General features: G+C 38.6%; 1 protein-coding gene across 1 annotated transcript in view; it reads right to left on the bottom strand.

Moving 5' to 3' along the window:
• The window catches only part of ARHGEF9 (Cdc42 guanine nucleotide exchange factor 9), a 252,896-nt gene extending 236,617 nt beyond the window's left edge, over window positions 1-16,279 (bottom strand). Inside the window, exon 1 of the mRNA XM_018560090.1 lies at window positions 16,170-16,279. The gene's annotated coding sequence lies outside the window, so the exon portion shown is untranslated. The remainder of the gene's footprint in view (window positions 1-16,169) is intronic.
• Window positions 16,280-27,514: the final 11,235 nt, after the last annotated feature.

Here is a 27,514-nt window from a genome sequence, read left to right as displayed (position 1 = left end):
ATGAATAGGTGCAGCATCAGTCAAAAAATATTTCAAAATGTGGGATTTGTTTATTTTTGTACAAGAAAATGTTAACCTGAATGCACTGAATAAAATATTGGCTAAACCAGAAAGGAACATTATGGCTGTGTTGGGATCTCAGTGACTCTATGAGGTTGATTTACTAAAGGCAAATAGGCTGTTTGCTGTGCAAGGGAATGTTCACTTTGCAAGAGGATTTTGCCTTAGCTTAGTGAATGTGGGGAGAATTTGTGTGTTAGGAATAACCAATAATGTGCAACAAAAGTTAATTCCTTTACAAAGTAAAAATTGCCTTGCAGAGTGAACAGTCTGTTTGCCTTTAGTAAATCAACCCCTTGTAGTCAGAAGATGGTCTACTCTTTGATGGTCAGTATTAGTTCCATCAACCCTAACAATATTAGCTATGGCTACATTCAATTTGCAGCTGCAGAGGCAGTAGGATGCCACAATATCAAATCCGATATCACCTTTTACTGTTTAAACTGAATATTGAAATAAAATTGGTTGATTTGAGTTACTGTATATGAATGGGAAAACAGACATTGGGGAATTAGCTAAGCTTCCTGCACCATTATAATGCCACAGAAAACTGATGCAAGTGGCGTGCTCCACATTAACAGAGCAAATAAACCTGTTTCAGATCTATCTGCGTCCCATGAATGTGCCTATTTCAGAATGACAAAGAAACTGGTATGAGTTCTGCACTGAATTAACAAAGGGATCGCTTTTATTTGCAATATAGGAAACTGCAGCAGATTCCCGCCAGATTGGATCTGTTTTACAGGATGTGAATTGTCTGCCGGTAATCTGGCAGACAGCTCACATGCCTCTCTTTGCCCCTGTAGTTTGTTCACTAGCTTCTTTCCCTGCCTATATACCAATGCTTAACCCCAGCAAACACAGGGTTAACAATCTTCCTACTCTCCCTCGCTATCAGCTGGTGAAGGAGAGGGTGTGGTGGTGGGTAGAGGGAGCTGAGCAAGTAGCTCCATCTCTCCAGCTGCCTATGCCATGTTTGACAACATAGAAAATGGAGCAAGTCACTCATTAGCAGGAGGCCTGTGTAGGATCTGTTCCATTTTCTCAGTGTAGGCGTGTGGCACAAGCTTTATGCCTACACCACTCTTTGTCAATGTTCCCAATGATGTCTATTTTGTATACATGGCCATTCCTGACCAAAAATTCTTCTGAAAGAAGAACCGTTTGAGCCTCACTGGCTGCTATGAGCGGTAAGAAAAGTACTTACTATGATGTAATTTACTTTCAGATTCCATTCCTTTCCTTTTGTTTCTGAAGTAATGTGATTGTTATTGATAGTATTGGATGTAGTAGGGAAGGGTTGGAACCTCTCTTTCTGTCTTCATCTCACTTTCTGTCCCTCAGACACCCCTTGATACCCATTATTTTTATCTGTGAGCTAATTAGGGAGATTTTCCCCCATTCCTGTCCCCGTGAGGCCTGTACAAGAAATGAGGGGTGTGATTGTTATTGGAACAGGAAAGCGGAGACAGTTATAAAAACATTATCAGTTGTAACCCTTCCCCATTCAACTAAAACTGTATTTTGTTAACAGTAAGTAAAAATTAAATAAAAAATATTGGCTGGAGTTGGGCTTTATCTCCCTCTCTTTACTATCTGTACATGTTCTGGCTTTTGGTTTAGATTCTTGATGTTTGTTGGATCATGTGCTTGTGTTAGCCCTGAGAAAGAGCAACCTTCACTGTATTAAATCACAAGTGGCATATGCTGGTGCAAATGAGCTGCTCTGAACAGTAATGAAATGCAGGCACCAACATGCCTTTAGATTAAGCAATTTAGCAGTCTGATGCCATATCTATTCTTCTCATGTGTTATAAAGTAACACCATTTTTACTTTCTCATAATCTATTGGATTCTGAAAAATTACTGTAAACCTATTATAAATCTACAATTCTTATTTTACTGTGTGTCTCAATTTGTCAATCTAATGTTTCTTTAAATATACTAAAATGTAATCTCAAATTTATGTCAAAAGATAATTAGAGGACAATTAGAAAAATCATTAAAAAAACATGCCTTAAATACTGTCACGGTCTGGGAACGAGGGCACTAGGGATTGTGAGTTTAGGTTTTGCAGAGTTGTCCAGAATAGGGAACAGGCCAGGAACACAGGTGACGGGGGGGGTGAGAGGACACTGGGTACTCTAAACACAGGGGACCAGGAACAGAGTGACTGCAAAGTAACTGTGATTACTTTAAGATAAAGTGACAGATAAAGGAATCGTGCAACACAAAGGCTCAGGGCACAAGGAACAAGCATTACACAAGGAACCTGTGTAACACAGGTACACAGGTAACTCAAGAGGAACACACAGGAAAGTGAAACCATAAAGGAACAGAGTACAAAGTCATTACTCACAAGGAGCGGGCATACAAGGTTGCAAGACTGGGAGGCAGAATGCACCAGGACCGTGCGTATACTGAGGTAGAGCTACAGGAAAATACACAAAAAGAAAGCTTATGGAACAAAGGAGGGGGTACACAGAGAGTGAGATAATGGAGTACAATAGTACCAAAACAGGGCACAAGGAGTATGCGGAAACTGGTACACAGGGGAGGCAATGGAACTCTACAGCACTGTGAAAAACAAAACACGCTGAGACACAGAGGAAGCAGGGTAAACGGGAATGCAGACACACAGAGTGAAGTAAGAGAACACCAAAGCAAATAGAATTCAGGCAGTTCAGGTTACTCACACCACCCAGGTGAATACAAAGCGACTTCCACAGGGGAACACTAGGGACTGAGTCTTACTTGAGTTTGCCTCTTGTGTTTGAATGTACTAAATGCCAAAAAAAACAATGGTTCACATCCTATTTTGAGCCTTCTACATCTCCAAAGGCCTGCTTGCAACACAAGGTTTTCAATGTGTGTTCGGGCCATGCTGATGAGCATTTTAAAGTACACAGGCTTTGTAGCCTGGACAGAAAGTAGACCTACACCAATTCAAATATGTACAGTATATGCAGTAAAGCAAATAATAATGCTTCACAACCGTAAACTTTTTTACACGGCTTTTAGAACCTTTTAGATTGTAAATCCTCACGGGCAGGGCCCTCCTTACCATCTTGTCTTGATTTGTATTGTGATTGTAATGTCTTCCTTATATTGTAAAGCGCTGCACAAACTGTTGGCGCTATATAAATCCTGTATAATAATAATAATAATACCAGTCATTTTAAAGTGTATCTTTTGCCAAAAAGTTGTTTTCTAGATTTTAATAGAAAACAGTTCTAATCTCCGATGGGGAGGTAACTGATCAGAAATGCTAAAATGTACAGGTGACACCAGAAGAAAAGATAAATGAAAGTCTTCCAATAAAGAGATATCTATTCTGGTGACATTTGTCTTAGAAAACATTTCCGCTCACTTTAGCAAGATTTCCAATTACTTCCTGTTATTTCTTCAGGAGAGTAAGGCCTGGTTCACACCTTGGCGTTTTGTAGCGCGTTCGAACGCTCTGCAAAACGCTCAAACACCGAAATCCCATTATTTCCTATGGGTATGGTTCACACCTGGGCGTATTACAGGCCGTATGAACGCGTTACAAAACGCCCTACGCCCAAAGAAGTACAGGAGCTTCTTTGGGGCGTTTCTGTTGCGCGTTTCCATTGGGATACAGCCAGGTAGCCCTCGGAAACCCGTGTTTGTCGCGAATTTTTTTACCGCGAATCGCGGTAAAAACGTGCGTCACGAGCCGTGCGACAAACGCGCATATTCCATACGCCTAGGTGTGAACCCAGCCTAAGGTCTCGTTCACACCTAGGCGTATTGCATATGCGCGTCTGTCGCGCGACCGTCGCACGTTTATTTGGCAAATACGCCAAGGTGGGAACGAGACCATTGAATACAATGGGATTTATATTTTTGAGCGTTTTGTAGAGCGTTCGTCGAGCGTAGAACACACTACAAAGCGTTCAGGTGTGAACGAGGGCTTAGTGAAGGGAACTCTCCCCAACAAGAGAGACACAGCAAAAAAAACTGTCAGGGGTTCGAATTGTTCCCTATCCTATCAAAAACTCAAAAAAGTTTAGATCAGCGATATCCATCTCAGGATATCGTAATAATGTGGATTTAATTGATCAGATTTCTAGCTTACATTGGTGCCATATCTGAAATTACATTATTGTGGCTTCTCTAAAGCGTGCAGCATAGCTCCATGCTATTGGGTCAAGCTTTTTAGAACCTTCCAGTAGCCAAATCCTGATTCTCTACAGCAGCTCAGGCACTAGGCAAAGTGGAGCCCATGTAACTGCTTAGAAATGACATCTTTAGATTTCCCTTTAAATTTAAAGTAAGCTGTAGTTCATCTTGAATAACTAGATTTAATCTACAATACATTGCCAAATGTATTTGGATATTTAGACACCCCTGCAAATGAGTTCAGATGTACCATGCCATGTCCATAAAAGACATGGTTTGATGAGTTTGGTGTGGAGGAACTCGAGTGGTCTTCACAGAACTCTAACCTCAAATTCACTAAACACATTTAGGGTTGAGCTAAAACCCTGCCTGAGAGCCAGGTCTACTCATCCAAACATCAGTACCTGAGCTGCTCTTTAGGCTGAATGGGTACTAATTCCCAAAGACACATTCCAAACCCTTGTGGTAAGCTTTACCAGAAGAATGGAGGCTTTTATAGCTGTAAAGGGGAGGTTAATTCCATATCAGCACCTGACGTTATGAAATGCAATGTCCAACAATCTCATAAAGGTGAATAGATGTCCACAACCTTTTGGTCATATAGTGTATAAGTGTCATTTCCTAGATGTGGTTAAACTAAAGAAAATGCTCCATGATAAGCTTCAGCCAACCTTATAGGCTGAGTTTTTCAAATGCAAATTATATGTTATTAAACCCCACTCTAACTGTGTATTCTCTATACTTCTCATCAACACATGAGAGGTCTCTACAGCTGTATATAGTGTATTGAGCAGCACACTACATGGACCTTACAATGATGCATCCTACACCTAAACAGATCTTTTTTTCTCTCTTTCTCTGCACTTTGGGTAGTTACCCCTTGTTTACTAAGATACACAGGATCTGATTTAAGGTGTATGAAATACAAACTGTCTGTGCAACCTATTATAGTCTCCCTTTTGTTTTAAAGCCTTCACTGCAAAAATTACATTTGGAAATTGGTTAGTTGTTCATACACTTTTATAATTAAATTCTGTTTTTAGTAAAGTTTTATTTGAAATTCTAGATGAATACAGGGATAAAAAATTAAAGCATATACACAAACAAAAAATACAACAAATGTTAGTGTAACTTGGTTTAGTCAATTCTAAATCTATTGAAGAATGCAGCTAAGGCCTTTGAATCTCATTTTAGAAAAAGATTATACAATATTCCAATAATACATTGTGTGCTCATATTTACTCCATGGGAATACAAAAAGACTATATATCTCAAACAAATCAATTTTCTTTTTAAAATGTGGAACTTCTATCAAATTTTAAAGTGTGCACCTGCCAGGCGCAAAAGGAAAGCTTCTAAGGGATCATTTCACAAATTCTCTTCCATTTGTCAGATAAATACTTGAGAATAATCACTCCACAATTATCTTTCAATTTAAAGTGTGACTATAGATCTTTGATAATAGAAAAGGCAAAAGGGAAATATAGTTATTTTTTTATCTCTCTATAAATCTACAAAAGGGTTTTGTCAAGTAACATACAGTAACTACTGCAAATAAGGATAGACGAACCGTCAAATTTGATCCAAACTGCTACCAAATGGATGTAAGTGCTGTTTTGTCAAAGTGTAAAAATGAATAATATATAATAAGTCAAATTTTCGTTGTTACCTAAATGGTTGTATTTGATTGTTTTTCTTATTTGGCATTAGAAGAACGAAAAATTTCAGGAAGGGACAGGAAGTGAAGGGAAATCTTCCCAATGGGATACAGACAAAACCTACTCTCTCCAAAAATAAATCAAAAAGATTTGACTTTACATACACTTTAATAAGTAAAGCGTCACTAAAGTCATAAAACAAAAATGTCATATTTGCTTTAGCATGTGATTTTAAAATATCTCACCCTGTATCTTTTTATTTCTATGTCTATTTAGTCCCCATACATACCTTTGAATAGATGCTGAGAACCACAATCACATACATTTCATTCCACCTCCCTAATATGCCTATTTGTAGTCACACATGCAGACGCACTGTGCTGAAAAACTAGCACTCTGTTGTTTTCACTACTCCCTCACAGTTCAATACCTCCACCCTAATGTCGTGCCCACATCCCTGCCCATCTCTCTATTTTGTCAGCCTCTCCTACAGCCTGGAGCCCAACTGTATGTGACATGTGGTGCAAGGCATTGTGGGAGATGATCCAGATTAAGATGACCCAAAAGCACAAAAAATCGGCAGAAGCCGCTAATCCGAAAGGATATTCAGAGTTTTTAAAAGCAAGAAAATATTTTGGAGCATAACAGCAAACAAATTTTGTTTATTTCCTAATGCGTGTTCTTAATACATAATGTGCCTTGCTTCCACTTACAATGCTTCCACTCTTCTTCCTTGCAGTTTTTATAAGGAAAAGGGAAATTATTTATTTAAAAAAACCACAACCAATGGAACATGGAGCTACTGAATAAAAATGAAGCTACGTGAGAAGGGAGTGAATTCCCTGCATCATCTTTCTTAGCTATAATTGGACAGGTATAGTACAGTGCCATTGGATCACAGTTACAGTGAAGCATGACAAGGATCCCCTGCTGCTCTCTCACATGCCTGGGTTTCCTTCTAAGAAAAGGGGGCTGTGGGACATGATTAGAATCAACGAGGTGTCATAAATCTTCAGTGACACAGAATTCACTCTTTTCTGTAATCAGGTCATTAACGCCCACGCTCTACAAGTCAGTATAATAATTCCGCTGGGGTCTGTACAACTCCTGGAAATACAGATGTTTCTGGTGTAAAACAATGTGCAAGTGAATTTACCACATGTTATTAAGCACACCACAGCTTTATTCATAACATCTGCTTCCTTTATAGGGTGTGCCTGTAATTGGTTCATTGATTCTACCAAGATCCTCAATAGAGTGTAATGGGTGGGTTGGGAAGGTAACTTCTTAATCATGGGTTTAAATTATTCTTAGTGGAGGAATGGTCTTCTTTAAAGAGACTCTGTCATGGAATCAAATTCAAAACTACCATAGGTGTAAAGTACAGGCACCTAAAAGTGCTTGTACATACCCCTACCTGCCTTGTCTACCCCTTCCTGCCTCCTGCATATTCCAGGGCTAATCTGAATAAGTGAGAGGGAGGCTAAGTGGAAAACCTGAACACCAATGGGAAATGTCAGAACTCTTCAGGCAATTGTCCTAGGTTTACTTGTCCTAAAAGTAAACCTTTTAAAAAATAAAGATGATATCTTAATAATTTAAGCACCAATGTAGCACAGGTTAATTTAAGCACATCGTAGTGGTTAGCGCTTCTGCCTTGCAGTACTGGGGGTCCCTGGTTTGAATCTCAGCCAGGTCACTCTCTGCAAGGAGTATGCATGTGCTTCCGTGGGTTTCCTCCAACACTCCAAAGACATGCTTGAAGGTTAATTGGCCCTGCTTGTATGCATGTGGGATAGGGACCTTAGATTGTAAGCTCCTTGAGGGCAGGGACTGATGTTAATGTGCAACTATGTAAAGCGCTGTGTAAAAAATTGGAGGAGGATGCTGTTAACTGAGGATTTCACAAGCACAGAAGCAATATGCAGAAGCCTCTAGGCTCAGGGGTGACAGTAAGGGTTGCAGGTGACACACCTCCCTACAGTCAGATGTAAAGGGGCATAACAAATCAAAAACATAAAGTAACCTGCCAAAATGTGGTCGAACTGTGGAATTCAAGAATCTAAGTTTAATAACTGTACATTTTATTTGTAATGGTTGGAAGGTGTGATTTTATTCAAATTAAGAGTAATCAACACTCATAGCTTAGTTTTAAGATCTTAAAGCTGTGAAGATATGGCATGGACTCACAAGAGTAAGTGTAGATAATAAGGAGCTAATTTAGTTGTAGGGCTTTAGAAATTATGTTAAATTAGTGTTAGAATAAGTAGAAGGTTTAACCCAGATGTGCTCTTGAGGAAACTACTGCTGATGAGAACTAACACATTAGGCTTTAATGACCAATGCAACATAACGGGAAAGCATTGAAAATAGGGCTGAGGAAATTAACGATTAATTTCTCAATGAATCGTTAAACTTTTTGATCGATTTAATTTCTTTTGATCACTAATGAAAACACTCACCTCTCCGCCGTCTTCCGGGAGTCCCATTGGCGATCCGGTGACGTCACGGACATTGACGTCACCGGACTCCTACCCCCTCCCCCAAGTGGCTCCGTCGGCTAACGAAGGGAAGGGGGAGGAGTCCGGTGACGTGGATGTCCGTGACGACTAACGAAGGGAAGGGTTGAGGAGTCCGGTGACGTGGATGTCCGTGACGTCAACGGACTCCTCCCCCTTCCCTTCATTAGCCGACAGAGCCACTTGGGCCAGTGAGTTTGCCCAAGAAACTTTCTGCACGAGCGCCAGCCAAGGCATTGGCTTATACACATACAGCACAGCAATGAAGTAATAAAATGAACTAGGATCACACTAATCCAGCACGTTATTATTCTGAGTTGCCCCACTCAAGCGGCGGCCATATTGAGTGGGGCACCTGCGATAAATAAAGTGCTGTGTGTGTATGTGTATAGGCCAATGTAGTTGGATCTGTATGTGCGTTATAATTCATCGAAATTAATCGATTAATCGCTTAAAATTTTTTCGATTAATCGAACTCAAAAATTTTAATCAGTAACAGCCCTAATTGAAAATACTGTTAAAATTGGAGAATGTCTGCTATGAAGCATAGTTAGTTTTGTAGACATAAATAATAAACATTAAGGCTTAGTTAGGTACGGTGACCTCTAAGGAAACAAAAAGTCAACCTTATGTAAATAGCTGATCCCAATTAAATCTGTCTTCCGTGAAAAGTGCTCAGTTCAGGTATGTATAGAATCTATTGAGCCTGATCAAGAGTAAATTGACTATTTATCAATATCCACATTCAGAAATTAATGCCCTGGATTTTCTTAGGGAAATACTTGGTTGAAGCCACTTTCTTAATTGATCCCGTTTCTGTGTTTGCCCAATTAACTGGAAATCATAACTGCGACTTGAGCTCTGAGTCATCGCTGCAGTGTTTAGAAGACATGGCTAAAATTCAGCTATCTTCAAAGCATGGTTATCTTCAAAGGATTTTTTTCTCTCTTTCACTTAGAGCACTCTGAAAAGAAAATGCTGAAATAATTTGATTTTATGTTCATAAACCTGTCTGCCTGGCAGTGCACGCTGTGCAATGTGCTGCCTGTCCATGCACTAGAGTTAATCTGTTGTCTCACACCCACACTACTGTGCACCTGATCTATATGTACGCAGCTGAGATTCTGTTTGATGTAGTTATCGTAATGGTTTGCCCCCTTAGGATGTGTCACACTAATCGCTCTCAAAAATAGCTTCTCCTCACCCCAGCTTTGTAAAGGTTCAGCACTTCTACCCCACAGCTAGTGGGAACCCAGCCGTACAATGATTTGTTGCCGACCACAGCAGCTGTCTACTTAACTGTTTCAATTCTGTAAACATATCTCAATCACATCCTGTGCTACTGACTAATAGAAAACCTCACTGTTTAACAGACTGCCTCTGTAATGAAAAATAAACCATACAAAATATATATATTTTTTCTACTAGATGGTCTTTTTTAACTGCAGGCATTCTGGAGAATCAAGGTAATGCTCACAATGCGTCGTCAATGCATGCAACGCAGGCCAAAAGAAAAGTAGATACTATTTCTGCAAAGTTTTATGGGTACATATTATGCAGCGCTAAACAGAGATATATTTTACAATTCAAATATGTCCCTTGTACATTCCATTCTCTACATCTGCTCCATGCTTCCACAAACATACAAGCACACACAATTACCAATATACTTAGAATCAAGTTATCTCATATTTGGTTTTAGATTGTCTTCCTAGAAGGTCATTTAATCACTTAACAAACTGCTATCAGTAGAACCGTTTCCATTAAATTGTATGACTTTTTTAAGTATGCACACTTTGTAAATTATACCATATTATTAGATGCTTACACAGCATTTTGTCATTTTTAGGGTCCATTAGTGTCTATCTACAAATGAAATTATGATAGTCATGATGAGTCATGTACTGTCTATGCATTTACATAAAAACTGTCCTTACTGTATAAAAGGCTGATTGTGGATACCTTCTAGAGGCTTGTTTTATAGTATTGTTAGGATTTCTGGTGTATAAGGCAAGGTAAAGCAAAACACAGAGACCTCTACAAGGTTGCAACAATGGCCCAACAATGAAATATCTGTAGGCCATGTAACTCAGAGGAGCATGAAATGTAAAATGTCAGCTCAATACAGTACAAATAATTCTTATGCTATTTACATTAAAAAAATAATTTTCACATAATTATTCAACAAAAATAGCTATATAAGATCCAAAGGTAAACAAAAGAGCTTGGTTTAAGTATTCAAGAAAATTATATAATTTATTGCACCGAGACGCGATGCAGCGATCCTGCCCAGCGCCGAGTACGAGAGGCACCGCGTGAGGCAAAAAGGTATTGGAGAGAAACTGTGAGTAAGGGAAGCTGGGACGGGGCTGGCTGTAAATCTATTGCTATAGTGTACTGGACGTGTGTAATGTATATGTAGTACATACTGTATATACAGCACGCACCTCCACTACACTACAGCAATAGAGTTACAATTCTCCGCTGCTAACATGAATAGGTTAAACCATGATCCATAGTACATAACATGTAGTTGTACTATGGATCATTTAAAGTCACCTGTCCCTTTAAGAAAAAGTATCGGTAATTGGTATCGGCAAGTACACAAGGGGATGTACTTGTACTTGGGCCTGAAAAAGTGGCATCGGGACATCCCTACCTTATATATATAACAGTTAAGTCAAATTAAGTCAACTAAGATATTTATTTGTTTTTCTACACTTTTTAAACGTTAGGGTATTTTTAACTACATTGGTTAAGCAGCTGCAAAAGCCTTAAAGGGATGATTCTACAATGACTTTTGTAAAGCACAAAGTGGCTATGTACCCTAGATAGTTCCTAATATGAGGTTTCTCTCATCATCTGTAGGCTTCAGGAGATCTTCAGAAGATTTTCCTTCATTCTGTCCGCTTATCTCTACTTGTGTCTTTCCCAAACTTTCATATGCATTGTGTCTATATCTATGTTAATACTCACAATGAGTGAATAAAGAAAGAGGTAAAATTTGAGGATTTGTCTACCATTTTATATTGGTTTAGATATCATTTTTAAATAATTAGGCGGCAGGGGGGAGGGGTGCTGTCGAATTTGTAGTAAACAAAATGCTTAATCGGATAGTATATAAAAAACTTAATTGGCTGGTATGTCCTTACAGAGCACCTTGCATAAAAAGGTGCACCCTGCACTATTCCTGGCCTCTAAACCCCCCACGCAAAACCTGAAAACATATTTTGGATAAAAAAAGTGCAGAATAATTTGTTATGAGGATTCCTCAGTGAAGCTGATATCATTAGAACCTAGGTGAGATGATCAGAAGCTTTGATTTAAGGTGAGTATCTTTTATTTTAAGCTTTGACTTAGCATTTTTGCATGGGAGTTGGCGGATGAATGAAGCTCTGAACTACAGACAATAAGTTGTGGTTACTTTTCTTGTTGTATCCACCAGTGAAATGATCACTCAGCGAATCACTGAATAAGGGCTCAAGATACAGGATAAGTAGAGGATGACATTTTTGTACTTCGCTCAACTTTAACCTAGTGCATGGTTTAAGTCTTCTAATGTTTTCCCCTCATCAGTGGAAATATATGTCAAATGTCTTAAATGGCTCCCTCAAGCAAAAACATTATAAATATGGTTCGCACATAGGCTTTATGACTACTGCTATTTGTAATCAATTTTACAATGTTTGTATATTTGTTTTGTTTTCTGAATTAAATATGAAGAGATCTTTGGTGCAATGGTTTTAGCTTGTTTTTTCTTAAAGCTTCAACAAACTTTTGTTAGGTTTTACAGGTATTTCACGTATTTCACGTATCTATGTTTCCAAGTTAAAGCATTAGTTGGACAGTGATATAGAAATTAAAGTATAAGTAATTTGTCTGTGTCCTCCATCCAAGCATTATTTTATCAAAAATTCCAAACTCAAACACTTCTTCCTCTATCTCCATTAGCAGCCACTCTAAGAGCTATGGCCTACATGTCCAAAGATTCCTCAGAGGCTCTCCTAGCAAAATCTCTCACTATTATACACTGTGTCTTGTAGGAACTTTAGATTAAATGGTCACTGGACAGTATATGTAGAGGTTATTTAGTCTGAAACCACAGCCACTATCCTCATCAAACTTTCTATTTAGTTGGAAATATAGTAAGTTGGTGGTTAGCCACGGTACATCCTTACTTCCTTCTATGAGCCTTGTCTTCCAGCTGGAAACAGAGGTATACGGCTGCTGTGGAGGCACTGTTGCATGCGCATTCCCGGCTGTGCCCGCAAGTAGCTGTGTGCGTCCATAGATACACACAGCCTTGCGGCATGCCACGCCCCTCCTCTTCTTCCAACAGATTGATTGACAGTAGAAGGAGCCTATGCCCTCAGTATCCTACCCCTGAAACCAGGAAGTTCGGGGAATGGAGGATCGCTTCGGGGACTGTCGGCGGTGACACAGCTGTGCACAGATAAGTGTTGGAGGATGTGGGACACTAAAAGGTACTGGACATTTTTTACCTTAATGCAAAGAATGTATTAGGGTTAGTTCACACCAGCCTCAGTGCATTCTTGCCCGATTCTGGGGCTTTGTTTTGGCATTGATGTTCCATGCGTTCCTGTGCAGATGATCGCACTGCGGCTGGAGGGAAAGACTCTGGTGCAATTGATTTTAAAACACCTCCACGCCCCCCAAAACAAAGTGAGCCATATGGAATGCCTCATTCACACTGCTTAAAATTGGCGTGTACATTGGGCCGTATTGGGCCGCTCCCTGGAAGGCAGGTGCAGACTGTTCTTCTCTATGGGAGTACATGCTACAGCTCGCGGTATACTTAGACCGCCACAGTCGGGACGGATCCCAACAATGCTGTCGAGATCCACCCAGCTGCGTGAATCACAGCTGGCTCTGCCTATGTAGAAGCAGAGCCAGCTGTACCCGCCCCCTCCACCGTCCGTTTCTCCAGTCAGCACTGGAGGATCGGAGCGGGGAGGAGGGAATCCCTGTGGGGAGCGGTGACTGACAGTCACGGCTCTCTGCAGGGAGATGATCGAGAAGTGAGCGATCGACGGTATGCGTTTGCTCACTTCCCGATCTATTGAGCCGACGTGTGACAGTTTTATTGTCACACGTCGGCTCGAACTATGAGGATAAATAATTCTCACTCAAATCATAGTTCTCTTTTAAGTTTAAAAAACATCCAGCATTTAATACTACTTTAAATATAGCTATTAATGGCTACATTGTCTCTTCAAATGCAAGTTGTCCCTGTGAAAAAACATGCAAACTTCCATCTCTCAAAAACCTGTCAAAATATGAAAATCTGAAATGTACAAACTGCACACATTAGCAACAAGCAGCACCATCAATATTACAATAACATAATAGCATTACAATAACATAAGCACTAGGAAACCAGAGTGTTTGGGCATATTTGACCATAAAGCATTATGGGGAAGTTGCCTTTTCTCCAATGAATATTGGTACAAACTAGAAAATAGCCGGCCTCATCAAGTGTGGGAAGCAGGAACAATTTTAATAATAACTGTAAATCTTGACAAACGATAATTGTCAATGTTCTCATTAGCAGAAAATGTCAAGACTGAAATTTTCAATAGAATATGCTTTGGGACATCTTAAAACTCAAGAACAGAGTAAATTACAATCAGTTATATCAGGGTGATCCTCAGAAGAATGATTTTCCACACAGTTGTTAAGCAAATGTATAATTCACAGGATAACCTGCATAATACTCAAACAGCAGTCATCTATACCAAATAATACAGTAAAGAGGCTCTTAATTTCTAACTGTATCTCATCACCGCACACCTCTCTGGTGTCACAGAAGGATCCCTCTTGGTCATAAATTAATTATGAGCACAGGAAGAATAAATACATGTTTTGTAATGCAAGTCTGACTTTTCTTTAACAAATACTGACACAAGTGGAATTTTTGGGGAAATAAGAGTTTACAAAGGAGGACACATAAACTGGAGAGTAGTTAATTAATGAGAAATCCAAAGCAAGAAATTCGGCACATACATAATGTATAAAGGCTACTCAAAAATATGTAGTGTGAAAAGTGTGAGAACAAATATATGAAGCATAAATATATACAGCATAAGGATTGAATAGTCACTATTTTCTTAAAGCTGAACTCCAAGGAGATGTAAAAAGCCACCATTATAATTCAGTTATGGTAAATGTATGTTTACAGACAGCTGGCATAAGTGCTTAAAGCTGTTTTGCTATCATCTTCCCGTAATTCCATCACTGAAGCACTCAATGAGAGAGAGAGGGATGCAGAATTGTAGCCAGCCGGGTTCTACTACATTGCACAGTAATCTCCATCCAACACCGAGAGCTTCCTGAGAAAAGGTGAGAACATTCTGATCTAAACGGAATGCTGCTGTTCCTTTACTGACCAATCACAGGCTAGGGCAAGACCTTGACCAAACTGCATTTCTCAACGACAGTGCAGTCTGTAGAGAAGGAAGTACAGGTCTGAGTATGCTGTCTGGCAGGGGTGAATGCAAAACAATAGTGGGTGAACAGAACTACAGATCTCTTGGAAAACAAAGTATTTCTCAAGTCAGTATTTCAACTGTATATTTAATTGTGGTTTTGGAGTGCTGCTTAATATTTAACCTCCACATAGGTTCCACCGCAGACACATTGGATCCATGTGCCACATTGCAAAAAATTACCTTGGTTCCATGACACCTATAAAAAAACACCTACCCTACACACAAATGCTTCACATAACATTAGCAAAGCATGAAACAGTCTTCTATCATATGTACACATGCAGTGAGTCTTCACATAGTGAGGAGCATTAAAAGAAGGAGGCACTTTTTTTTACAAAGGGGCAAGAGACAATTATCTGACAGGGGTAGTTACAGCTGCTATCTTACTATCTCTGCCATTGCAAATTTACAAAAAGAAATAGTAGAATTAAGTTGGCAAATATGTTTTTTTTTTGCTTTCATTTATATGACTGAGACTAGTGCAGCTTCAAAGCTGCGATATGATGCTATAGAAAGAAGGTGAATATTTAGGTTGACAATAATGCTAGAATGAAATGTAGCTCTGACATCTGAGTTGGCCACTATGACAAAACAGACATAGCCCGGCTATTCACATCATAGCCTGCAACTGCCTCATTCAACAGTTTATCCTGTACCACAAACTCTGGGAAATGTGTCACTACTAGTCTTGGTGGAGAACCACATTTTATATAGTGACATGCTGTAAATATAAGTTTTCAATTTTTTGTATAACTTTTTGTTGCCAGCACACTATAAAATATATCCAAAGCAGGAAAGTTGAAGTGAGTCTGTCACTATGATAATGATACTAATTTGATACAGCTGAGTTGGGCTTTAATTTAGAGGATACTACTCCCAATGGAATGGAACAATGCAGTGTACATTCCTAAGCAATCTGATGAGAGGCATGCTATTTTGCACTGTGGGAGTGCCAAGGGAGTGGCAAAGCTCCAGCTTGCAGTCTAAGTCATGCTCGGCATACAAAGTGCCAGGGTTCCAGGGCTCCCAGGGGGTAGAATCACATTTCACTGCTGCCTGCTATTTGTCAACTGTGTCTGAATAATATCTGTATGTAGTGAACTGCTCACTTTAAAGTAAAAAGGAAATTATACTGAGTCTCATACTTGACATTTTGCATTGTTGAGTTGATCACACCAGCTGATAAGGTTTTCTTAGGGGGAGAGATTAAAAACTTTGCCTTCATTTATATGTGGATATGAGGTTGAATGATAAAAGAACTTACTCCCACCACCTCATACCTGGTGCACTGGCAGCTGGTGTAATCCAGGATGTAAAGCCTTCCATCTGCTTCTCCCCTTTTTGCTGTCTCTGCGGACCTCCAACGTTTTTGAACCTAGATCACTCTCTCCTAAAACAAAACAAACATTTCAAAGAGCTCAGATGAAGTTATTGTGCAGCATCATCTGCCAAAATATCTGCATCTTAAATGTCTCTTAAACTAGTAATAATACTAGTAAACCTAAGGCTGTGAAGGACGAAGGATATTTTCGAAGTGTTAGGTTCATACTATTCTTGTGCTTGTGCTAGTTGCTGTTAAAATTGGTGATGTAAAATAGGTGATAATAAACTCTTTTAGAACCTCTGAAGGATGTCAAATAAAACAGTGAAGCTAAATGGTGAAAGAGTAGGGGCATATTTATTAGGAATAAAAGGTTTAACATCACTTTTCCAGAGTACATTCAGAAACTAACATTTTTGTTGTTGGGTTGAGGCATTTTAACAAAAAAGAAACCTAGGTTCAACAATTAGTTAAGACTTGGTAATCATTTATTCAAACCCTTACTACCAAAACCAAACAAATAATAGCCAAATGCTTTAATCAAACCCAATGGTATTTAACTCTACTAGCTCCAAAAGATCCCCCAATTTGCATCACATCTGCTACATAGCTTTTCTAAACTATCCATAACATGCAAGGTTCCTGCTACTCTATATGAAATGGAGGGTATGGTCAGCCATCGCCTATTAGCTGATGTTCAACTGGAACTTTTATATTGATTACTTAATCTTCTGTACACATTTCATTGTTTATACCCAAATTTTAACCTACTAATCTTACATGTCCACAAACTTAAGGGCATGTTCTTTGTTATTTATATTCTTCAGTAAAAAAGATTAAACTAAAAATATAAGGGTTGATTCCAACCTGCTTTGCTACAGAGACACTTTAATAATGACTGGGCATGAGAAAATCTTCCCTCAGGGGAAATGAAAGCTCTAAGAAAAGGCTGTACCGATCAGCAAGACCACAAGTTTAAAGTTCATTTTTCTTACTAGAAACGTGCTATGTGTTTGTCTATTAGGTTCGCCCAGTGGTTTCAATACATAGCAAGTCACTGACCTAGAGCAAGTATGCATATCAGTGTAAGGTTAAAAGTCCTTATCAGCATGCTTGTTCCCGGTCAGCGCATCAAAATAGTGAAACTACAGAATTAGCATGAGTGTGACAGCGGCAATGGCAGCCTCCCCCTTAATTTTGACTCACACATTTAGCTTTCAAATGCTATTTTGTTATATGGACCATGCAAAATGTATCAAGCATATATAAATATTTCTGCTGTCAGCTCACAATAAACATCATGCTACATGTTTTTGTAGGTAGGCAATAGCATTTATTTTATTGATGGAAATCGGCACAATGCAAAGATAATTTCTGTGGCATGGCAGATTGCTACTTTTCTGTTGCTTTCCTGTTCAGAGGAATATTCATCCCTTGGGTACCAAGCACAGTCACCCACCTGTACTCATTAGCTTCCTTTTCATCCATCCTACTTGATCCAGTCCAGATGGGGTACTCTGAGATAGAGGTAGTGACATGCATCTGTCCAGAGGGAACTTGAATGGAGGGGGCACAGTAAGAGGCGTGGGAGGCAATCGCAGAGGCTATAGAAGGTGACAAGAGCAAGACATCACTGGGCATTCATTCCTCATAGAGTAACATCTGCTTTACAAGACAATGATAGTAAAACTATAATTGTACCATTATAATCATTCCTGGGAATTTCAAAAGCTTTGCAGTTCTTGTAATGGGGTCTATTTAGAAAAACTGGAGAAAACAGAAGAGGGGCAGAAGTAAAGTTTTTGCCCAAATCAGGTTTAATTTTTATTTTCTGTAAAAATAAAAATAATAGTCTGATTGGCCATGTGCCCAACATCGTCACTTCTGTTCCCTTTTCTTTTTTTTTACAGTATCTATAACCAGACCCTCCTGTAAGAATTCAAAAGCTTTTGAGAAGTTTTGATTGGTACAAATTGTTATAGAAACACTAGGTCCCTAAGCTGGCCACACACTTGGCAATGTGATATTACAATTACAAAGCAATAGAAGGAAACCGCAAGAAGATGGGCACAAAATTGCCCTTATTGAACCCAGTGCAATATCAAATCACTTTCTAAGACATTGCCAAAGTTTTTTTTTTCCATTTTCAATCAATCTTTCAATATCTGTATTGAAGCTGTCAATTTCTAGCCCAGTTTAGACCTCACAAATGAATGAATTCTGGTAGCCAATCAAACTTATGGGTACTACATTGCTCATTTTCTGACAATTATTTGCTACTGTTTTTGTGATTCCCAGTGAATGGAAGTTGGTTGAAATTGACTGAAAATTGCCACGTGCATGGCAATTCTAGGTCTTATGATGATGACAATTCCAGGCAACTTCAATTTCAACCAGTATACAATCACTAAAATGACTAAATGGGTGAAAGCAACCTACAATCAACAGTTTTTATGGACACCATGAGATGTTATGTCAACATATCCATTTTGTAAATATGTTGCCCTGATGCATTTGATTGTAATTGCAACTGAAAGCTGACTGAAAGTGATTGAAATTATCTTAAAACAACAATGTCTATGGCCAACATTATTCTTCCTAAAATGTTCATCTCATAACATTTACAGGGTTCTTCACAAAAGAGTGAAGAGTTTGGAGAAGGCAGGAAAAGTGAACAATCTAGGACAACATAGCTGATTTGGAAAAAATCTCCAATTCAGTGCACATTCCAGGTTTGCTATGTTGTCCTAGATTGTTCACTTCTCCTGCCTTCTCTAAACGCTTGAACCTTTTGTGAATAACCCTGTTAATATTTACTATAGCTATTTCACTTCTACAGATTATTTGTGCTCTTCTTCTTAAACTCTTGAAAGCTTAGCCAATATTGGCTCACACAAAACATATGGCTTTGTGCCTAGTTTGAACAAGTCCCAAGTCTCTGATCTCCCTGAGATTGCCCTATTTTATAGCTTCTGCTCATTCACTGTATGTTTTTGAGTGGACCAAACCATCTTGGAAATTGAAGCTATTATCTGTCTGCAGATAATGCAGTTTTATGGCAAGCTGGGAATGGGTGATGCTAGAAACAGATTCTCAAAACACCATCTAAATCAAAAGAGATTTCTGTCTTAAACGTATCTCTCTGTTTGTTGATCTTTCTATATGTATGTCTGCCCATCTATATCATGCACACATTGCAACACCTGGAGCACTTACTGGGAGGATACTCTGATCCTTCATGAAAACACCAGGAGATGTAGGTATCATCTTTCCAGGCCATTCACTCTTTTGGTCAGTATCAGAGTCACTTGCAATGCTGGTGTCATTATCTTGTACATCAATAACATCAGGATTATCTATAGCAGAGACCAGTTCATCATCTTCAAAAACTGTTTGCATGTTCTCCCTGATCTGTTCCTCTGTGAACTCAGAAAGTCCATCATGCCACTGTTCCTAGGAAAAAATAATTCAGAGCTAAAATATACAATTGATTTGATCTAGACTCATTGTCTACACAACATTAAGAAAATACTGTAAATGACCTGACAGAGTCAGTTGGATTTATCTCCTTCCGTTGCTGCAAGCTGTGACTTAGGACAATGTAAGGGAAACAGTTTTTTTCATTTTAAATCATATTTTAATATAGCAGATGTTCTAAATGACAGGAAGAGCTCTAAGTTTAAAGAATTCTGTATGAATACATTTTATTTTGCAACAAGCTGGCTCTAAAGGGGAATCCAGGGGCTGCAGGCTAAGAAGGACACTAACACATCTGCTAGCCTAAGTAGGAATCAAGCTCTTCTTTGAGATTCTCAGATGTTTCCAGGCCAGCTTCAGATAAAAATTCAGATGGGTGTGGGGAAAGAAGCACTGCTATGAGTTCCCCTGCAAGAAGAAGAGCCATATTATCAATAAAGTAAGAGGGGAAAATGGGGAGAATTGTGAAGAATAAGGGGATGGGGTTATCTGGGCCTGCGGAGCAGATAATGTATCCCTATATTGGGATCCAAACAGTTTCACATGCCTGGAATAGCATCTGCTTCTAGATCACTAAACGTGCAAGCAGCATTGTGACATCTCCTATTAATCTAATAGAGAAAACATGTTTTTATCACACCATCTTATGATCTGGTTTTTTTTTTTTTACACATAGGGCTTTATATTTATAAAGCATTACTATTGCCTTACCATATCGCTGATTTACATTAAACACATGGCAGGTAAAATAGTATCCATTCCCTTCTATAAATAGGCCCTATAGTTTATGACATTTAATGAAAGTGTAAACTACCATAATGATTGCATTTTTTAATCTTTACCACTACTAATATCTGTGCACATTTATCCTATATGTAGGGTGGCAAAGAAAAATAAGATGCAGTAAAACATATGTTGTGGCTTAAACACAAGTAAAAAGTTAACACAAGAAATATGAAAATGGTAAAGATCAAAAAAGAACTCCACAGTGACGTAGGAAGCATCTTAGAAAAGTGAATTATTTATATCTTGCATGCTATGGATTTCAGAGTGTACAGTAAGGATAAAGAAAAATGTTTTCAGACTGAGTTTTAGAACAATTCGGACTGCTCTTTGTCTAGGTTATTGTAATCTGTATTACATAAGTATTTATAGTTATGTAACAAATGCTTTCCACGCTTGGAATACTGCATTCCTATAAATAGTTGAGTGAGAACATACATCTTCAGGTCAGCACCTCTATCTACCTATCCTAACAAGAGCAGGGAAAGATGGAAGTGAGTGTTCTGGGGCTTTGGGACCTTTTCTTAGAATATATATAACTACAGTTCAATCCTGCCCTCAGGCTAGAAAGATAGTGCTAGCATCTCCAAGCATAATCTTCAGCTAACAGACCTATTCATGTCCTTTATTTTATGTCAAATAAAACACTTTACAAAGTGACAGTAATCAGCTGGAAAATAAACTATTTAGTGCAGAAACTGTCCAATTTCCCATAAGCTACATAAGTAATTACATACTTAAGAAGGGAACTTTAGTCAAATCAAAAAAGTAGGCTGTTATTTTTAAAAGAAGCTATTCCTAAAAACAGTAAACACAACCAATTAACACGTTTATCTAGATACAAATCAATAGAAAAGCAGCTCATAACACGTTTATCTAGATACAAATCAATAAAAAAGCAGCTCATACACAGTTCACACAACAGGGCATTTTGTATTTAATTCTGTCCCTGAATCCTATCATGCTATTATATGCATATTTTGACACTTCCTGTTGGTTTTGAAAGCTGGATAATCTCCCATGCTTTCCTAGTGGCCCTTTATTATGAACAGCAACTTTACTGGCCAACATGGAAGCACCGGAGGTGGGAAGGAGCTGGCCAGGCTATCTGAAGTGATGGGCAAGCTCCCAGACCAATAACGAGATGAAGTGTTGGCCCTAGCTTTTTATTTTTTAAAGAAAAAGTTCACATTTATATATCAGTTCTTGCCTGCCTACTGTATATCTCTATATTAACTGATTATTTTAACAAGTTTTTGTCACTGATGGTAACCTCTGCTTATATATTTACTGATTATATATTAAAAAACAAACCTAACAAGTCATCAAAACAGTTCCTATTCGTCTAACTAGATGGCCATAGTTGAATCCAAATATCAGTTATATAATCTACAGCATTCATTTATTTCTGTCCTGCCACCACAACTGGTTTACAGTTTCAGTTTGGGTATTTCATAGAATGATACCACTAGTGGCAAATAGACCTTTCAGTCTCCTTGCCTTATACTTACCATGTGGTCATAAAAGAGCCACCTCTCTTTATACTACACTGTGCCTTCTCCTTAAGTATATGCTAGCAGAAGTTTCCTTAGGGTCCTAAGACTGCCTTACACAACCCAACAAAATTAGTTACCTGGTTAGTTATTTGTCTTCCATGCAATACTGACCACAATGTTGCTTCTACAGGTCTGCGGTAATGACATTGATCGCAAAGGGGGTTTAATGTGTTTGATCCTATCACAAAAACAAATTTATATGCAGGTCTTAACAAATCCTGGCACCAGGCCCAGTTTTATTTGCTCTCAGGTACGGGCATTGTTTTCTCTTGTTTTAGTAATTCTACCATGGTTACTTTGTGCTAGAGCAAGGTACCAAGCTGTTTAATGCAGCAGTGGCAGACAAACAAGCAGTGTGCTCTTGAAGGCACCATTCACACTTGAGCTGAGCATTTTTGGGTATATTTTTAGTTGGTTTTTTTTAAAATGCTTATACAGTTGTTTTTGCAAATGTTTCAGGCTTTTTTTTTTAGCCAATGCAAAGCTAGTTAGTGGCAAAAAGCTAGAAAAACATGCTTTATGTGTGTTTTTTGTTCATTTTTAAGGTGCTTTGATTAAGTCTATTGGGACAAACCGCTTGACCATGCTCCAAAATAGCTACAGGTGTTTTGCTCAGGATGCAACTGGGGCCATTGAAAACAATTGAATTCCTCCTGGATGGCCCTGCTTGAATGGAACCACTAAAGGACCTGTAAGTCATGAAGCCTGGATTGTCAGGCTGTAAAAAAAAACTCATAACTCGGATCTTGGTACTGAAGCCAAGAGAACATATGTTTTAAAGAGAGTAGTGTCATTATTTGCACTGGAGTTGATTTACTAAAGGTGAATAGGCTGTCCACTTTGCAGTGGAGTTTTTACCTTATCTTTCTAAATGAACTGAAGCTATGCTGACTTCCATCATTGTTTGCAAAGAATACCCATTCATATATAGCGAAAATCAAAAATACAATATTTTTGGTTGTACATGATTGGATGATGGAAGTCAGCAGTGCTTCACCACATTTACTAAGCTCAGGGAAAATTCCCCTGCAAAGTGCAAATTGCCATGCGAGAGTGAACAACCTATTAGCCTTTAGTAAAACAACAAAAAGTCAATTTAACTCATGGCGCTAATGATTACCATCACACAATCCTCCAGGAGTAGTCTTTCTTGTAAAATATCCACAGCTTTTAATTGGTGATTCTGAGGAAAGGTGTAGGCCCCTGAAATGCGTAAATCCAGCCTAAAAGCAGCTGGTGGCATGATGGTATGGTGATGTGACCGGAGGCAGCTTTTTATACGCAGTCGAAGCGGAACATTCCTTAGACATTGATCTTGTGGTCTCTTATTGACAAGCGTGACTTATATTTTACAATTGTGAGTATTTTTTACCGTTTTTATTATGCAAATACAAAAAGATTTCACACAAGGAGGTGGCGCTTTGTTGCTTTTGTCTTTAGTAAAACAACTCCTATAACTCACCTTAGCAGCTGGAAACAGAAAATTAATTCATTTATGTTGTCTGGCATATCAATATATTCAGATTGCATTTTTTTTTCTTCTAGGGGTTGCTTTGTATTGCCGACTCTCTTGGACTCTCTATGGACTCTATGGACTGTCTTTCGAATAACAATGTATATGTTGTTTTGTAAATCTCAGTAAAATGTATTGAACAGAAACACATATATTCTGGTGTAGGCAATGTGCTCTATAGCTATATACTGTATTTTCCTTTAGTTATATGACTCACATTAACCAGCAGATGGCACTGACACACTTTTTATGTGTAACACACAAATGCTGTCTAAAGAATGACTGTGAGTGTTATTTTACTAGACATTTTCCTGTTGCGCACATTAAATCCCTCTATTACAAATAACAATATGACATTGGCCATTTTGCTGCAATGAACTGAGGACCTTGCATGCACATAGTAATCTAGAAGTAATTTGTACAGCTACATCCCTGCTCTGCAATTCCTCAGGACATTAGCGCCTCATAATAACAAAATGGACAGTTTGCGTTTGAGGATATTACTCTACCCTCCGCCAGGACAGCATTAAGATGAATGAACTTTTAGGTCTCTTCCATTTTTACGCTCTATTTTTATTATAAAGGTTACCTTGCAATTTGCTGTAACACTATACATCTGCAGAAAAAAAGCCAATGAATAATACGGGATGCTGTCCTGAGCACGATGTTTCCTTTTACTGTATTTAAGTGAGCGGTCCATTCAAAGACCAAATTCGATCTGCAGATCTGATTATATCTGTTGGTTGCTATGATGATGTTACCCCAGCAATTGATAGTACCAAATCCCGGGAGGAGGTGGAAGCATAATATGCACAAATAATTCGAGTGGAATTAAACCCTCCTATTCTCCCAGGATGCCGCCATCTTAGACTTTATTTAGATTGCAGTTGCCATGGTGCTACGCATGTGATTAGCTATGACAGCAGCCATCTGAGGGCTGGAAAGTTCAGTTGTGAGGTGCCATAAGCACGCTGGCAACTGTGACAGTTACTACCAGAGGTTGCCTTGAGAGTAACTGTTTTGGGAAACAGATAAATCAGTTATTATAGTTCTGCTTCAAATAAAAAGAAAAATGTTGAACAAATCTATATAACAGTCAATCTACAGGTAATGGCACGCAACTTAATGATATAAACTGTGAGGGGAATTTATCAAAACTGCAGCAGATTTGCACTGCAACCAATCAGCATCTCTGTCTCATTTTCAAATCTTACCTGAGCAAACTGAAGAGAAACGCTGATTGGTTGCCATGGGCAACTGTTCCAGACTCTGTCTGCTCCCGTTTTGATAAATTCCCCCCTATGTCTCTAAAAATGCAATTGTACAATAAGGTTTAAAAATATAATTACATGTATTTGTATGGCACCAACAATTTACGCAGCGCTTTACATAGTTGCATATTCACATCAGTCCCTGCCCTCAATGAGCTTACAATCTAAGGTCCCTATCGCACATGAAATTGGCCTTATGAGGGCCAATTTAAACATGAGCCAGTTAACCTTCCAGCATGTCTTTGGAGTGTGGGAGGAAACTGGAGTACCCAGAGGAAACCCACACAAGCACAGGGAGAACATGCAAACTCCTTGAAGATAGTGACCTGGCTGGGGATTCAAACCAAGGATCCGAGTGCTGCAAGGCAGAAGCACTAGCCATTACGCCACCGTGCTGCCTGTAATTCTAAGTTGTGGTGGGAATGATAGATTTCTATGCTCCAACACTCACATTGGCTCATTTGTTAAGAAAAAAATATCAAAATCCTTCTTTTACTTAACAACTGATTATAACTGACTCCAGTAAGATAAAATCTTCTGAGGAGAATGTTGCAGAACTCTGAGGCATTGGGGTTGACTCATTAAAGGCAAATGGGCTATTCACTTTGCAAGAGAAGTTTGCATTAGCTTGGTAAATGTGGTGACATTTCACAAAGAATATACAACCATGTGCAAGGGAAATAAAAAAAAACAATATTTTTGCTTGCACATGATTGGATGATAGAAGTCAGCAAAACTTCACCTCATTTACTAAACTAAGCGGAAAATTCACTTGCAAAGTGAACAGTCTATTTGCCTTTAGTAAATCCACCCCATTGTGTCTAACATAGAAACCTGACGCACCACATGTCCAACTAATGAGTGAAGCGCTGCATTTAAAAAATAAGCAACATTTGTAATAAAAATAATATAGCATATACATTGCTACACAAACCATTTTGTAATTTATTGTTATTCAGAATACCTTTCCATTTCAATCTAAAGCTGATGTAATTTTCTAAAATTCAATGCAAAATGGCAACCTGGAGATGCTCTTTACACCTTTGATGTACGGCATGCCCCCCAGAAATGTCATTTTCTGCTTGTGTGATTGATTCACAGATTTTTCTAGATGTCTTTACTAAGAAACAAGTAAAATGTAGGCTTCCCCAGCAATAGAAATGTCATTTTTGGTGAGATACTTCCTAAGGGTTTACTGTAATAGAGGTGTGAGGTTCACTGTGTAATAGAAAAGGACGAGGTGATGCATACAATAAAGAGGAGAGAGGTAGGGTAGGCAGTACAAGTAACCAAGCTATGAGGCACAGTATGTAACAAAGATGTATGCCACATTGAATTAAATTTACTAAAGGCAAATAGACTGTTCACTTTGCAAGGGAACTTGCAGTTTGCAGGGGAAGTTTCCCATTAATTTAATGAATATAGTGACATTTCACTTTTCAAAGAATACCCAATCAGGTTCAAGAACAATTAAAAAAAGCAGTACTTGCTGGCACGTGATTGGATGATGGAATTCCGCAGAGCTTCAGCTCATTCACTAAGGGGAAACTTTGCCAGCAAAGTGCAAATGACCTTGCAAAGCCTATTTGCCTTTAGTAAATGTGTGCTATAGAGATACATGAAGAACTGCGTCTATCAGCCAAAAAGGAGAAAAATTGAAAAGAAATGTGTGAAATATAGAGATATCAGAAAATGTGGGGTTTATTTAGTAAAGGCAAATAGGATGTTCACCTTCTAAGGGAATTTTCCCTTAGCTTAGAGAATGAGGTGAAACTGATGGCTTCCATCTTTCAATCATGTACAAGCAAGAATTCAGTTTTTTCTTTATTTTCCTTGCACATAATCAGGAATTCTTTACCAAGTAAATTTTTGCAACATTCACTAAGAGAAAATATCCTTACCAAATGAAAATTACCTTGCAAAGGTGAACAGCCTATTTGCATTCAGTAAATCAACGCCCGTGTGTCATAGAACGGCAAAAGGCACTAAATGACATAGAAATGCAAATGGCAATGCAATTTAGAAGAAGGTATGAAGCACTGTGCATCACAGAGAGTTATGATGTACTGTGTGTCCCCAGAGCTCAAATTCCCAAGATGTCCATTGCGCATATTTTCACCTGTTGCTGTGGTAGAAAGCCTGCACACCTTCGGCCTCACCTGCGGCTCATTAAGGACCAGTGAGGCCACACATCACAGTAAGGTTTCTACTTGCACAGAAAAGGATTACCTCACAATGATCACATAAACATACATATGTAAAAAGGGACAAGAGATTGCCTTTCAAAAATATGTTCTATACAAAAATAAAAAGATTACCTCTTCACTGGATGAGGCTGAAGTTGACAAACTAAACTGAGATTCACTACATTCAAATACATCTTCATCTTGGGTATCAATCAGACCTGACTGAGTCATAAAAGTTGTTTCAGGATTCTTCTCAAAAGCTTCATCTAAATGTGATTTGTTTACAGTTTGTGGTTGAGAATTTTCATCAGAAGCATCTGAGCTCAGGCTGGGAACATCGTGGCTACTGTTTTCCTCACGTTGTGACAATTCAAACGTTGCTTGAGATGGTTCTTGAGGAATTTCTTTTACACTTGAAGTATCATTTAAATATGATCCATCATCATTCAATACTTGTGGAATGTATAACTCTGGATTATTAGTTTCTTCTTCTGTTCTTCTGATGGTGGGTAAAATGT

Source organism: Nanorana parkeri, unplaced genomic scaffold, assembly GCF_000935625.1.
Source record: "Nanorana parkeri isolate BGI_ZX_2015 unplaced genomic scaffold, ASM93562v1 scaffold431, whole genome shotgun sequence".
NCBI lineage: Eukaryota > Metazoa > Chordata > Amphibia > Anura > Dicroglossidae > Nanorana > Nanorana parkeri.
The sequence above is the reverse complement of the archived record's forward strand: the minus strand, read 5'-3'. Positions and strand labels throughout refer to the sequence as shown.